Here is a 13,486-nt window from a genome sequence, read left to right as displayed (position 1 = left end):
ACCTGTGTGGAGCCTACATTCTGTAGTCAAGGGTTCAACAGACAACACAGATTCTCCAATCCCCACCAGCCATGGAGTCTGCATCAGCATGAATGGCAGACTGGAGAAGCAGCGGGAGGAATTGCAGAGACCCAAAATGGATAGTGCAGTCCACACAGTGCTTCTTAACCCACACAGAGGAGGTTTCCTGTGGCAAGCAAAATGGCAGGTTCTGCTGATGAGAAGTGCAGTTCAGATGACGCAGCCATTTTAAGCAAGGACTAACTGTGGGCTGGGGTGGGGTGGGGGTGCTGCAGCCCTTAGCATAGAGTAATGGGAGTTGTCCCAGGGCAGCCTTCCCCAACCTAGTGCCCTCCAGTTGTGTTGGACTACAACTCCCATCATGGATGATGGGACTTGTAGCCCAAAACATCTGGAGGGCACCAGCTTGGGAAGGCTGTCCCAGGGAAAAGAGCATGAGACCTTTTCTGCTGGGCTGAGAGACCACCCAGAAACATTTCATTGCCTAGTGCAGAAAATCCAAATGGCGCCCTGCTCCAGCATTTGGGGTAAAAATATTATTTAATACTAAAGTATTCAGTTGAGAATGTGCTGCCTTTTTGCTACCTGAGATGGGCCTATGGCTTAGCTGTTGCCTTCATACCCTGGTGGTGGACTTCTGGGAGGTATCCAGCTGTCCACTGTTGGAAACAGGATGCTGGGCTCAGGGTACCCATGGTCCAATCTGGCACAGCTCTTCTGATGTCTTTCAGTATGGGAAGCCAGAGGCATAGACTCAGTGGAGGCTGGTAGCTCCGATGCCATTGGGACAGTGAATCCGCTCCAGGTTTCAGTCAGAACCAGTCAGAACTATCCAAGGTGCACCTTAGATAGCTCCTTTAGAGTTCTGAATGGTTCTGACTGAAACCTGGAGCGGATTTATCATCCCACTGACATCAGAACCACCAGCCTCCACTGCACAGATTGAACTGCCTAAACTGTATAAGGAAATCACAGGAGACACGTCGAGGCACGATTAAGCATTACAAGATCGAAGAGAGTTGCCTTGATGCACTGAAGCATGCAGGGGTATATTGACACAGCTCTAAAGGGAATTTGCTTTTCATTATTTCCTGATATGGCACAACTTGTTCAGTCCACGCTGCTGGCTGTGCAATTATGACATATAGGCATACCTGTTTGGGGAGAATTCGGTGGCTGGGGGCATGAACACCACCGGGGCTTTCTGTGGTTTTTAATGGCGTAAGGAAGGAGGAGCACTTAAGTGCCCCCACCATTGGAACTGAGAGGGATTAAGGGCCCCCACCATTGAGGGGGGTTAATGAAATCCCCAAGCTCCATCCCCTGACTACTTACAATGTGAGCTAAATCACATGCGCTTGCACACACACACACACACACACACACACTAACATTCCAAAATAGTACCTTAAGGAGGATGCCACAAAAGGGAAGGAGCTGGTTGCCTCTGCCCCCCTCCCAGGTAACCTGTGCACTGGAAAGCAGCCATGGTAACATTACATTTTGGGCTGGGAATGGAAGAAGGAAAAGGTGGAGTAGAAGTTACTTAGGTCAATAGTTTTCCTTTTTCTTTTTTTAAACTATCCCTTTGTTTAAATACAGCAAGATCAAAGGATCAGAGGAGGAAGGAAAACTTTTTACTAGAGCGAGTCTTGCTGACCAGTCTCTATAGAATAAGGGCCTTTGTTAGTTCAGGCCTTTTTTAAAAAAGTGGCCTCTGCTTCAGATGTAGGTTCTTGGGGCAAGACCAGGCAGATTTTATTAATGTGGCTGCTATTCACAGAATAGGACACAGAAATGGAGAAAGAGAGAATATGTCAATGAGATTTGGAAACTACATTGACTAGATTAAAATAGTTCAGCCTTGCTGAGAAGATAAGAATTACAAAAACTCTCACATATAAAGCACGGAGTGGACATTATGTATGTTACTTTGGGTATCTCTCTATTTATACACATATATCTAGATTGTGTAGCTACAAGAAAGGCACTTTACCCATTGATAAGAAATTGACGTATTCGCCAGTTTCACTTTCTCCTGCATTCAGCTTTTTAAATCTCAAGTTCTTTCCATTCTGCAGATGAAGAAATATGTGGCTTTTGGTAAAGTCTTATAAAAACTGAACCAAAATGAAATTCTCCCCCATTCACACTGACCAAATTCAGTAGGTGTGAGTATTCCCGGCATGGAGAGGACCGCGATGTGCCTGCCTGCTGGGTAGCTGCTAAAGATGAGAAGACTGTCAGAAAAAAGAGGTGGCAACCCGATTCAGCACCACAAACATAGCTGAGTACACAGAGATTCAAAGCCAGACTTTAAAGACCTAAGTACTCACAACCCTCTTCCTGGATGGATGAGTCCATCAGTTTCAGTTTCTCCCACATTCAATGTTTTAAAACAAAAGTTATTTTTGTCCTTTTTATGAAGAAATTTGTGAATGTGGCTCAGTTGTTATAAACAAAACAAAACCCAGAATCTGGTTGATTCGCAGTAGACGAGTGAACAGTGGAGGCTGGTGGCTCCGATGTCAGTGGGGTGGTGAATCCGCTCCGCATTTCAGTCAGAACTGTAAAGGAGCTCTCCAAGGTGGAGATCATTATATATAAGGAGGGTGCAGAGCACCTTTGAGAGCTCCTTTAGAGTCTGACTGGTTCTGACTGAAACTCAGAGGGGACTCACCACCCAGCTGACATCAGAGCCACCAGCTTCCACAGCCAGCAAGGATTTCTGAATCCCAATTGTTTAACAATAGCAGCAATAAAATGACTCCCCCCCCTCCTGCCCTGAATTATAATGCAGAAATGGGGCAGCGGCGTGGGGAAATGGTGGATTTTTTAATGGAGGGACTGCAAACTCCATTTAATTCTGGTACTCAAATTCCTAAGCTCAGAATTCTTTAATTCCCAGTGAATTAAAGAATTCACTGGTACACATTCTTTAATTCCTGGTCTTTTGAACCAGGTTTGGCTGGTGGGTCCCGGATTTCTAGTAAAGACAACAAAAACAAAATAGATCTCACAAGTCTGAGGTCTGTGCACCCCTGCTTTACATGATTTTCAGATATCAGAGAATAATCCAAGACTTCCTTATATATAATGCAGCTGAGATCCACCAGAGGGCGGTGTAGCTTTAGGGAACCATGTTCCTTCTCTAGTTTAACAGCTCGACTTTTCCAGCTGTGTAGCTTCAGGGGGTGTCTGTCACTGAACTGGTACTGGACAATCAGTAGCAAATGCAATGCAGCCGAGTTGTCCAGTTCTTTAGGGAAAGCTCATCCACCATTACTGATTCTCTCACTGGGTTTTCCCAGCTGACACTTTGAACACCACTATTCTACTTCCCTATTGGTGATCTTGTGCAAAACTGTGAATGCTGATTTTGACCAGCTACTTCATTCAATATTGATTGATTGATTGATTGATTTCATTTCTGTACCACCCAATAGCCAAAGCTCTCTGGGCTCACAAAAATTAAAAACACAATGTGCAGCATAAAGCAATATAAAATATGAAAGCATAGAACCACAATATAATAGTACAACCAGAATAAAACCTAGCAGGAATGTAGACATTTAAAATACAGATTTAAAACACCAAAGCTAAAAGACTAGGAAGCTAAAATGTTCAAATACTGGGAGAATAAAATGGTCTTCATCTGGAGCCAGAAAGAGTACAACATAGGTGCCAGGCAAACCTCTCTAGGGAGCTCATTCCACAGCTGGGATGCCACAGGAGAAAAGGCCCTCTTCCTGGTAGCCACCCACCTCACTTCCTTTGGTGGGGGCTCATGGAGAAAGGCTGCTGAGGATGAACTTAGGGTCAGGGCAGGCACATATGCGAGGGGGTGATCCTTCAGATAATTTGGCCCCAAGCCGTTAAGGGCTTTGAATATTAATACCAGCACTTTGAATGGAAATGGACTGGCAGCCAGTGCAGCTGGAAAAGTACTGGCATAATGTGATCTCTTTGGCCAGTCCCTGAGGCCCCAATTCCATTTTGGAGAAGTTCTCAGTAGCTGCATTCCAGTGGTGGGTGAGGCCAAAGGCAAAGGGGGTGGGGCCAAAGGCAAAGTAGGCAGGGCCAAAATACAAAAAATCCCAACAGATTTGAGCTTAAAGCTCTTAGGGGAAAATGCAGTTCAACTTTTTAAAATGGGGGGAAACCAATGCAAAAGCCAGTAAGCCACCAGCTGTCGGAGAAATGGGGCTGGAGCCAGAGGAAGGGGTTGCAGCCATCTGTGGAATGCTAGAAGGCAGACTGGGACCCCAGGAGAACTGGATGGTGCCCTCAGGGCTGAACCTTTGCACCCCTACTTTATGTGATCATATAAAATGGAGAGTGAAGCGTGGAACAGCAAACACATTTAACTTAGCGCTGTGGACGTGTAACAGTTTTCTTCAGGGTCTCTAAAGGGACTCACAGCAAAGGCCTTGTACAGGGACAATTAACATATATCATTTTAATTTCTTAATTAAAAACAATAATAATGCACATATAATAATTCTACATGCATAACAATTCACTTATCACCAAAACAATAAAACAGAGCACAGCCCTCCCAAAGTTCTGTTTTTCAGCTTGAGTCCACAACAAAAATATAAATAAAACTTCTCTGAAGCTTGATTTTTCTGCTGGCCGAAGAAGGAAAACAGTCTCTACTCAGTTCACTCCAGCTCTGCAGCAATCTTCTCAAGAGGGACCAGGATCCCGCAACACAGGAACAACTTGTTAAACAGCCCTTTATACAATATAAAAGAACATAAACAAACAAGGAACTCATAGTGTTTGTAAAAAAAGAAATCATTACTAAAAAAAAAAAACCCTAAAGGAAACCTCCCTATTATTATTATCATTATTAATTACATTTATATCCCACCTTTTTTCCTCCAAGGAACCGAAGGCAGAGTACATAAAACTCCTGCTCTCCATTGCATCCTCACAACAACCCTGTGAGGTGGGTTGGGCTGAGAGTCTGTGACTGGCCCAAAGTCACCCAGTGAGCTTCCATGGTCGAGTGGGGGCTAGAACCCGGATCTCCCAATTCCCAGTCCAGCACTCTAGCCTCTATGCCACACTGGCTCTCCCTACTAACCTGTCTCAAGGGTTCAAGGTCTTACAGGGAGGAGAAAGCAAGCTTCTTCCACACTGCATTTTGGTAACTGCCTAAAATGGTGGCCACTCCCTATCTCACTCCTTTACTGAGCATGTGGCAGGAATATTTCCACGCAGAATTCTTAGAGGAAAATATACCAGTGGGTTACACATGGTTTACTGTGATTCAGCTCCAAAGGATAATGTACATTAGGTTTCAGTTCTCCATTTCTGTCCCCAGAACTATATTCTCCAGCCTTCCCCAACCTGGCCCTGCTGGCTGGGGATAAGGGGAGATGCAGGCCAACACATCTAGAGGGCACCAGAATGAGGAAGGCACACACGCATTACAACAAGCCTTCAGTAAATGATTAAAGCAATGTCAAAAACAAGGCTCACAATGCATTCATTTCAGTTCACATTCACAGACGTAAGTATATTATGAACATATGGGAAAAGCTGCTTTCTCTCCAGGCTCCCAGGGGCTTCACTTCCCCATCTGTAAAATGGGCATAGTCCCTAAACAAGCTGTTGTAAGGATGAAAGAGTGAAGCACCGGATCATACTAGCTTGTTTCTATACCAGACAGCCTCCGTTTTCTGTCTGGGAAATTGAACTTCTACTTGGCTAGTACAGCACAGGCCTGATGTGAGGGACCTTGAGCACTGAACGGAGAAGCAAGACTTTTGCTTTGCTGCTTCTGCTGTTCAAAACCCACTTTGGCTGGAGTGGGCATGAGATTTTTAAAAGATTCCCTTCTGCTTTCTGCCCTGTATGAAATAACATTCATGAGGGAGGCATTCCAGACTAAAAGAAGTTTGTAGTGTCCCTCTGGAAAATAAAGCACCAAGATCTCCAGAACAGTCACATTTTAGCATCTTTCTTTCTTTCTTTCTTTCTTTCTTCCCTCCCTTGAATTGCCACCATAGTTTTTCCATCTTCACAGATCTGAGAGTGGTCCTAATATCCCCTTCCCTTTTTTGTTGTTCACTAGTAGCATCTTCCTGTTCCCTCTTGGAGAATGAGGCCTCGGCAGGGCGGGGGGCTTGTATCCTCTCCCCATGCCTATTTTGCAGCTGCTAGCAATTTTTCCCTCCACTAAAGCTGTTCTTTAACCTCCTAAGGAGGCTTACAACAACACAGAGACGCATATGTACACACACACACACGCATGCAGTGATGCCGGGGGAGGCAGGGCTCTCCTGCATTTAATCACAATTAGGCAGTGGGTATCAGCCCCCACTGTCCAGATCATCAATCAGGAAGGAAGAGCCAGCAGGGGTGGCAAAAACAGCGACCGGGAGACCCACTTCCCATCCGGGCAGCTTGTCAGCCTAGTGAGCTGCCGGCATTCTCAATACCCCAGGAAGGCAAGCGCAACCCCTTCACCTGCCAGGTGGAGAGAGCACCATCCCCACCCCCAAGTGGTCCCATTAAATCTTTACAGCTGAGTTCAGGCACAGGGCAAGCTGGAAGCCAGGAACTGGCTGGCCCATCACCTTCTCAGTCCAACCCCAGGGTCAGGATGATGACTTCTTGAGCTCTGATTTTATTTTATTTTTAAGTATCATCTGTATAGAGTCACTGTTTCCACATTCCGACCCTGAGTGGCTATTAGCTGTGATGATAGAGCCTCCATGTTCAGGGGCAGCCTACCTCTGAATCCTGGATGTTGAGGGCAAGCAACAATAGAGAGCTGTTGTTTTTAATGCCCTTCCCAGAAGGGTCTGGCGGACCACCGCTGTCAGAAAGAGGGGCGCTGCTGGACTAGGGGGAACTTTTCTATGATCCAGCAGGGCCTTTCTTCCATTGAAATGAAATGGTCCTCCTTCCGCCTGAAGCAGAGTTCTGCGCAATTCTGTGTGTGTGTGTGTGTGTGTGTGTACATACTCTATGCTTTTAGATTTTGCTGAATAGGGCTCCTGAAATATAAACAGTGCACTGGAATTCTGAAGGGGAGGGGATATTCTTTGCTCAAATGGAATCAAAACTGTGTGCCATCATAGGCCAAATTCTAGGGCACAGAGAAACCAATTTTGCAGTCAGAGATTTTCACTGTCCCTGATCATTCACACACACACACACACACAAAGCCCCTCTGTCTGGAAGCACCCCTACATTTGGTGGAAACTGGAATCCCCCTCCCATTCTCCTCTCTAATCCTGGCCATTTTCAAACACGTTTTGTTGCAATGTCGCCTCCAGCCACCAGGGGTCACCCCTAGGAGGCAGGGTGTCTGTGCGCGCGCGTGTGTTCGGATGTGATAGGGAGGGAGATAATGAACCCGGAGCTAATAAAATGCCGATTTGGGGTTCTTTTGTGCCGCTGCAGAAGGCACCATTGAGATGCAAAGTGCACCGTGTCAGCGCTCCGTCACAGGCATCCTTCCCTGGTTGCAGCTGGCCAGGACCGGCCAGCTGTACAGGCCAGATTTTGTCTGAGGAGGATGCAAAGCTGCAGCTACAGCGGAGGGCTGAGTGGAGGGCAGATCTTCCCCTCCCCTTGATTATGCTTGCACGTTGTTCCTCCCGCTTACTGGCTTCCTGCCTCTAAAACATGGATGGCCAGCATGTGGCTTTGCCAGCTGGAAGAACTTCATGGACGGGTCAGGAGTAAGCGCGCTTGGATCATAGGAGGCTGCCTTCCCCAGATGTGTTGGACTCCAGCTGCCAGCATCCCTCAGCCAGATTTCGGAGGGGCGCTGGGCAAGTGCCCGCTGGTAGAACCCCCTTTGCTGGTAGTAGGCTTTGGTGGGCTTATCTGGCAGTCTGTGCAGCCACGGCACCCCTGGCAGCACCGAGTGACCGAGGAGGGCTCCATTATTAATTTCCCACAATTCCCCAGAATGACACTAGGTTGCGGGCATTGTGGGAAATTAAGATGGCAGCTTCACCCATCTCTTTGGTGCTGCTCAGAGCACTGCCTGCCCGCCGCCGCCAAATTAAGCAGCATCCATGATGGACTCCTCCCGGGGCACTGGGGCCATAGCAACTGCCCAGGGATGCGAAGTGCTGGTGCTGGCCTTGAGGAACTCATGTGTTTCCTGAGAGTTTGGGCAGGTTGCCAGCAGCAGTGCTTTCTCTGTCCAGAACTCGCATGAAACAGAAGATAAAAAGGCTGTATTAATAAATAAACGCTGGATCCAATGAAAGTCCATTTAGGTGGCCAGTAGGTTTCTTAGAATGGCCACCTGGATGCTAAGTGTCCATGGAGGCTCAGGTGTCAGCTGTGAGCCGGACAGCGCTGTATCAACTCCATCTGATACGGCGGCTGCGCCCCTTCCTTCCTGACCATCTGCTCCCATCGGTAGTACATGCCCTGGTCTCCTCTCGTTTAGACTACTGTAATGCGCTCTACGTGGGGTTACCCTTGAAGACGGTTCAGAAGCTGCAGCTGGTACAGAACGCGGTGGCTCGCCTGATTAAAGGCAGCCGCCGGCGAGATCACATCACTCCAGTGCTGAAGGAGTTGCACTGGTCACCAGTTGTTTTCCGGGCCAAATTCAAGGTGTTGGTTTTGACCTTTAAAACCCTATATGGTTCCGGCCCAGCCTATCTTAAGGAGCGCCTCCAGCAGCACCAGACAGGCCGCTTAACAAGATCAGCCTCGGATGGCCTTCTCTCTGTCCCATCAGCCAGGACAGCTAGACTGGTGGGGACGAGGGAGAGGGCCTTTTCTGTGGTGGCCCCCACTCTGTGGAACTTCCTCCCTAGGGAACTCCGTCATGCCCCCTCTTTAATGAGCTTCCGTCGTGCATTAAAAACGTGGTTGTTCAGGCAGGCATTTGGGGTGGGTTAGGGTATTTTTTAAAAAAAATTATGGTAGAATTTTATTGTTTTAAATTGTTTTATGGTGTATTGTACATCGCCCAGAGTGCCTGGGTGACCAGCCAGATGGGCGATTAATACATTTAATAATAAATAAATACATAAATAAATAAATAAATTCCAAGAAGCCCACTGACAGGAGATGAGGGCAATGCAAACCCCACCCCACCCCGAAACTGTTACACAGCAGCAGCAGAGTAGCCCTAGACATGGAGGTTCCATTTAACCATCATGACTAATAGCCATAGTTGGGCCCCTCTTCTTCTCCTCCTGCTCCAAGAATGTGTCTAATCCCCTTTTACAACCATCTAAATGAGTGACCATCACCGCATCATGGGGCAGGGAGTTCCATACGTGAATTCTCTGCTGTGTGAAGACATTCTGTCTTTTGTCTTTTCCTTTCACTGGGTGACACCAAGTTCTCATGTTGTGAGACGTGCAGCTGATGAGTGCCACGCACGACCTTCTACTATTCTCCGCCGGCCCCACCATCCCGAATGGGCACCACTGCGATCATTGGTCTTTAGTCAGCCTCCCGAAATAACCACTTTCTCTCTGCAGGTGAAGAAAACCTACCCATGATGACCCCTCCCTGGGGTGCAGCAAGCCTCTCCGGGCAGGGCATTCCAAACAGTGGCACCACCCTGACTTTCACCGAGTGTCAACCATTGGAGATCCAGTGTGGTGTAGTGGCAAGGGTGCTGGACTGGGATTTGGGAGATATGGGTTGTAGTCCCCATTTGGACATGGAAGCTCACTGGGTGAATTTGGGCCAGTCACAGACTCTCAGCCTGACCTACCTCACAGGGTTGTTGTTGTGAGGATAAAATGGGGGAAGAGGATTATGTACACTGCTTTGAGTTTCTTCGAGGAAAAAAGGTGGGATATAAATGCAATCAATCAATCAATCAATCGGGGAAACATGCAGCAAGGCCTCAAATGTTGAATGGAGCATATGGGGGGTATTTATTTATTTATTGCATTTCTATCCCTCCTTTTTCCTCCAAGGAACCCAAGGTGGCATACATAACCCTCCTTCTCTGCATTTCATCCTCACAACAACAACCCTGTAAGGCAGGCTGGGCTGAGAGTCTGTGACTGGCCCAAAGTCACCCAGTGAGCTTCCATGGCCGAGTGGGGGCTAGAACCCGGATCTCCCGGCTCCCAGTCCAACACTCTCACTGCTACACCATGCTGGCTCTATGGGAGAAGGTGGCCTTCAAAGCACCCGGGTGATCCACAGCTGTTGGGGGCTTTAAAAGCACGAATCAGCACATTGAACTGAGCTCAGAAACAAAGAAGCCATCAATGAAGATCAGACAATCCTGGGGTTACAGGGTGGCATCCAATGGTGGTGCAGCCAGTGCAAGTGCAATGTCATTAGCACTTGCTGGTGCAAAGGGAAAAAACGGCGATTTGCCACCGAATTCCAGCAGCAAATCGCCACTTTTACCCTTTGCATTAGCAAGGGGAATTTGCTCAAGTGCTGCACCACCACAGAATACTACCCGTTTATAGCCCGTTCTGCCAGCCCCGTCAACTACACCAGGGATGCACCAGCATTTTGGACCAAAGGAAGTTAAAAGCCGAAGCAGATATGCACCCTCCGTTCCAAGTTCCGGGATTTGAAGCAAGTCAAGCTGAAGATCTGAAGGGAAAGGACAGTTTGGGAAAGTTAACGCAAAGACGGGCGTGCCTGCCTGTTGGTGGTCACAGAGAAAGAACGAAGGGGGATTCGGAGCTAATTTTGTTACTACCAACCAACCTTTTGAGCATGGAAAGAAGAGTGTATAAAAGGAAATTGACTGAGTGATCAGTGACAGGATGAAAGGAGCAAAGTGGATCAAGAAGGGGAAAGTGAGATTTTAAGAATCTCAGAGAGAGTGAGTGGGATCCGTGATCTGTCCTGCACCAAATCCTGTTCCTGACAATGACTGTTTAGCTTAGAGAAAAGGCGAGTGAGGAGAGACACAATAAAGTACAGAATTATGCATGATGTGACGTGGAGAGAGAGACATTTTTCTCCCTCTCTCATAATGCTAGAACCCGGTGGGGTCCTCCCATGAAGCTGAGTGGTGGGAGATTCAGGACAGATAAAAGGAAGTCCTTCACTCAGCGCATAGTTAAACAATGGAATTCACGTCCACGAGATGTAGTGATGGCCACCAATTTGGATGGCTTTAAAAGGGGATTAGACAAATTCCTGGAGGAGGAGGGTATCCTGATGGTTATGTGCTACCTCCAGTATCAGAGGCACTGAGCCTTTCTTTCAATGTCTGCTCTTCAACAGAACTGGATTTTGTTAGTTTCCAAATCTGCACAAATTCGCTTGCACAAAAATACACAAATTCCCCCAAAGTGCACAAATTTGTCCAAAATGCGCATTTTCACACCTTAGCCTATGGGGGAAATGTGCATTTTTGGCCAGGTTTTTGTTATTGTTTTGCATATTTTTCTATGACAAAATTTGTGCAAAATTCGGGAAAGTTAGAAAAATGGTCCACAATTTAGCAGAATCTGCCTGACAGGGGAAAAGCCAGTCCGCTGCAGAACCCACAGGTCAGATTCATAAAATCCAAACTCATTTGGTTCCATTGCAGATTTTCCCAACAACCCTAGTAGGGAACATGGGTGCTGTTGCACTCATGTCCTTCATGTGGGCTTCCCACGGGCAGCTGGTTGGCCACTGTGCAAACAGAATGCTAGACTAGGTGGGCCTGGGTCTGATCCAGTTTCACAGCTCTTCTGTGTTGTACCCCAGGGACGGGGTTAACATGGTTAGTTTTTCTTCACCTCGGGATAGAATATAGCTATTTCAGGGGGCTGAGTAAAGACCAATGACTGCAGCAGCAGCTGGTGCCCATTTGGGCCAGTGGGGCCGGTGGAGAACATAGAATCATAGAATAGTAGGGTTGGAAGGGGCCTACAAGGCCATACAGTAGATGATCATGCGTGGCACTCATCAGCTGCACACTGGAGCAAATGAACCTGTTTGTTGGGGGATCTCTCTGCCACAAGTGGGGTCACTGCCCCGTTTGCCCCAAATATTGAGCCACCCCTGAATGATCCTAGCCGTGTTTGATCACATATGCTGCTGCTGGAGGTGGGCTTTTTTCAGGGATTAGTAGATTCCCTCCTCCATAATAGTCACAAGGTTCTGACGTCCCTTTGGTTCTGCGCCAAGCTGAATGACAATTAGGGTGGCCCTATATCCCCCGTTTGAAATGGATCCTCTATGTGAAGGACTGTCCAAGTCCTGTTAAAAAGAGAAAGAACCACCAGGAGGGAGAGCCCAGGGGCCTTGAGGATGCCCTCCTCAGTGAGCACCTGAGCAGCCAACTGAGCAGGCAGCCACACAGGTCGCCTGGTCACACTCTTCCCCAGGATGGTGAGATGGGCTGTATTACTATTTCAATGACAGTAGTCACCTCTCAGGTTGCACCCACCCATGTGAGTTAGCATATGAAAAAATCATGCAGAACTTCATCCTCTTTTTCTCTTCTTTTTTGGCAATGCACAAGCAGTCACTGTCATGTTAGCTGGAAATCCAGATTTGGAATGATGGCAGAATTCATTCTGCATAGTTGCCATTACAGGTTTTTCAGAAGTATTTTAAAAATCATTAAAGTCTGGAAGGGGAAAAGCCTCTGGATGCTCCCTTCTGTTGTCAAGCCAGTGCAGGACTCCCAGAGAGGGGGGGGAGCTTGTGAAATTCTGTTCCCTCTCCTCCAGTCTGCAGATTTCCAGAAATCCAGTAGGACCAAATTTCATCTAGATTTGTGGCTTTGGTGGTGGTTGTGGGGGGCAGAGGTTCACTGCTGCTGTTTGGGTATTCATCATGATTTTGGATTGTTTTAATTGTGTGCAATTCAATGATTAGCCTTGTCGAGGTTCTTGGGAAAGAAAGGTGGGATAGACACATTTTAAAACTTCCTAACGAACAGACAGGCAGGGCTTGGGCAGGTGTCCCACACCACCGCTAGTCCGCCCAGCCATCCCCCACCTAACACTCTCCTGAGGCATTGGGCTACAACTTCCATCATTCCCAGCCAGCATGGGGATGATGGAAGTTGTAGCCCAATATCTCTGGAGGGTGCCAGGTTTGGGAATGTTGGTATAAGAGAATGGATCCAGAGCTGCTGGGGTCCCATCCTTCATCTGATGCTGTTTACAAGAGAATGCAGAATAACAGACACGTCCTTTCTTTCAAGGAGTAGGGAATTAACTCAATATTCCCCTCGGTTTGCAATCTGGGGCTCCCATCTCCCTGGCAAATCAAAGGAGCAGCAGGGGGTGGCACAAACAACTCGCTCTAATAAAGGTGCTAAGCGAGGAGAAGCCACAGCGTGCAGCGCACAGCACAGCTATCAGCAAAATCACCTCTGTTTCTGGGAGAGGAGAAGGTTTCTGCATGCGGTTGGTAATTCCCTTCGAGCAGCATCCTCAGCGTGGGATATTGAGCTATTGATCGTAGACCTGAGTAAGAGAAGGGCTCTGTTGTACTATGCAAAAGGACGAAGGTGGAACAGATTTCAGAGGCAGCCTTA

This window comes from Heloderma suspectum, chromosome 4 (assembly GCF_057233095.1).
Source record: "Heloderma suspectum isolate Gila_16-S chromosome 4, 16-S_ref, whole genome shotgun sequence".
NCBI classification, from domain to species: Eukaryota; Metazoa; Chordata; class Lepidosauria; order Squamata; family Helodermatidae; genus Heloderma; species Heloderma suspectum.
The sequence above is the reverse complement of the archived record's forward strand: the minus strand, read 5'-3'. Positions refer to the sequence as shown.